Here is a 2,934-nt window from a genome sequence, read left to right as displayed (position 1 = left end):
TAAAATAATCTGCAAAGCTCTCTCAAAAAGAATAGAGAAGTTAACCCCTCTCATAATTCATCCTGACCAAACTGGTTTCATAAAAGGAGGCACTCATCAACAAATACACGTAGATTACTTAATCTAGACATAGACTATTCATGCAATAAAAACCTTCAAATTACAATATTGTCTCTAGATGCAGAAAAAGCATTCGATAGAGTTACAGTAACTGGAATTTTTTATTTGCAGCTTTATGCAAATTTGGTTTCGGAAACTCTTTCATAAACTGGTTAAAAATATTACATCGTTCCCCAACGGCATGTGTCAGGACGAAAGAAACTGGAGGATGTTTGGTCAGTCTGAAGAGGGGCACCAGGCAGGGATGTCCTCTATCCCCCTCAGTGTCTGCGATTTTTATTGAACCACTAGCAGCAGCAATTAGACAGGCTACAGTGATTAAAGGCATTAAACGCAGGAATGTAGAACATAAGGTGAGTCTTTATGTGGATGACGTGTTACTTTTTCTCCAGCATTCACAAACCACTCTTTCTGAGGTGATTGCATTAATAAACTCTTTCTCAAGAGTCTCAGATTATTCGATAAATTGGTTAAAATCTACAGTTCTTCCAATTAATTGCTCCTTCCAGAATAATTCTCCCACTCCACTGCCATCTGGAGATATAAAATATTTAGGTATTAATGTTACACCTAGGCTGGCAGATTTAACTAAACTAAACCATTTCCCACTTTTAAATAAAGTAGCGGATGATCTGGTCAGGTGGAAGTCCGTACCCATATAACTTATGGGAAGGGTCACCTCAATAAAAATGATGGCTTTGCCAAGAACTAATAATTTATTTGCAACGATCCCGAGTAAACCATCACCTGACTGGTTTAGATCTCTGGACTCCGCCATCTCTAAATTCCTCTGGAAAGATAAACCCCCACGTATTAGCTTAGAAACACTGCAAAGGACTAAGGACAAAGGAGGAATAGATCGGCCTAATTTTCACCACTATTTCTTAGCCAACAGGCTCCAAAACATCTCAGGGTGGTTAAAACATACCCTCTTAGATGAGCCTTGGCCAGACGTAGAACAGGCACTATGCAATAAGATAGAGATTTCGGATCTACCATTCATTAGCTCAAACATCAAAACGACAGGAATGCTTCAAAAGCATCAGTATCAGCTCTTTTCTGACAGCGTGCTGGGAGTTTCTAAAAATGACTCAGTCTTCATTAATCCCATGCAAGCGTACTCCCATCTGGAACAACCCTGACGTACTACTAAACAATAATTGATAAACTTCCCAGATTGGAGTTGTAAAGGTATTAAATACTTGGAACATATATTTGAAGGAATAGACTTTATTCCCTTTGACATATTAGTTAAACGATATGGGATTAGCAAGAATAGATTTTTAGAATATCAACAAGTTAAATCTATAGTAAAAAAAAATTAAGGTCTAATCAAATCAAATTACAAATACCACAAAGTGTGGCAGAATTCCTTAATCTAAAACCCCCCAAATTACTGTCTAAAATATACAGGACACTTTCTAAAATGGATGAATCATTGCAAAATGGGAGGCAGATCTATCAGTCAGCTGGGACCACAATTTCTGGTCTAAGATATGTTTAAAAACCTTTAAACTGATTAGAAATTCCAGTTTACAGTTAATACAATACAAAATCCTGCATAGAGTGCACTATACAGGGCATCGGATGTTCAGGATGGGTTTTACGTCTTCTAACATCTGCTCACACTGTCAAGGCGATACACCTGACAGTTACATCCATGCTTTTTGGTTCTGTCCACCTACTCAGATGTTCTGGCGCAGGATCTGTGAAGACTTAAAATGTCTGAAATGTACCATTCCAGCCTCTCCTTCAGTCTGCTTGTTGGGTGACCTAGATGGCGTCAGTACAGATTTTAACACAATCCACATGGCTTTCACCGCCTTATGCACTGCCTAGAAGACTGTCCTTATGAACTGGAAAAATAAAAATAATTTTAATATCGACCAATATAGAGACAGTTTGTTGAACCATATTAGTCTTGATACAGCTTCTGCTGCCACACTAGATCAATCTCTCTGTGCTCCTTTGATCAGCTCCATCACCTAGTGGGGGTGGGGGGTCACGGTTCTGTCCCGCTTTGGTCATTGTCGTTGTACGTGGGGGGCATATTGTCTCGGGCCGTCTGGGGGTTCCCTGGGGGTGGGTTGCTGGGGGGTTCGGCACTGCGACTGCGATCCTGGCCTGGGTGGGGCTTTGGTGGCTCTTGGGTGGGGTCCTTCTGGTGGCTGCAGGCGGAGCTGCTGGGGGAGCCTGTGCCGGCGGACGTAGGTTACCGGCCTGGCAGCAGCGCTGCTCCTTGGTGAATCCGGGGCGGGCTTGGGGTTCTGGGGGCGCTCTGCCTCCGGGCTGGGGTTCCGGCTGGGCCGGGGGGGCTGAGCTAACACCAGCTGTTGGTTGGCAGGGGGTAGTTAGCGCCATGCCCTTCCCGTTTTAAAAGCACTTTAGAACATGCACCAACACCACATCTGAGTGGGCGAAGGGGGGGCATAGGGTCTTTTCACACCCCCGTTCTCTGTTCGACATTTGGAGCTGGGGGCTGAGAGGAAGAGCTGGCCGTCCGGTCGGGGTCTGGGCTGGTGGGCTTCTCGGCTGCTGCAGGGTCCGGGGTGGTCTTCTGGTCTCCTCGCCAGAGGAAAAAATAGGGGTCCACATAGAGTATATATGGGGAGTGAGAGTATGTGTACATCTCTCTATGTTGGGTGAATGTGTAAATATTTGTTTATGTGTGCATGAGGGTGGGAACGTATGCTTGTGTATGTGTGCGCCTGTTTGTCTATGCAGTATCTGCATTTAAGACCACCAACTGCTCTTTCTTCTCCTTCGCTCGTCGTCTCAGAGTGGGTTCGTTAATGAGTTTAAATGTTATTGAAT

Source organism: Brienomyrus brachyistius, unplaced genomic scaffold (assembly GCF_023856365.1).
Source record: "Brienomyrus brachyistius isolate T26 unplaced genomic scaffold, BBRACH_0.4 scaffold43, whole genome shotgun sequence".
NCBI lineage: Eukaryota > Metazoa > Chordata > Actinopteri > Osteoglossiformes > Mormyridae > Brienomyrus > Brienomyrus brachyistius.
This window is presented reverse-complemented; position numbering follows the sequence as displayed.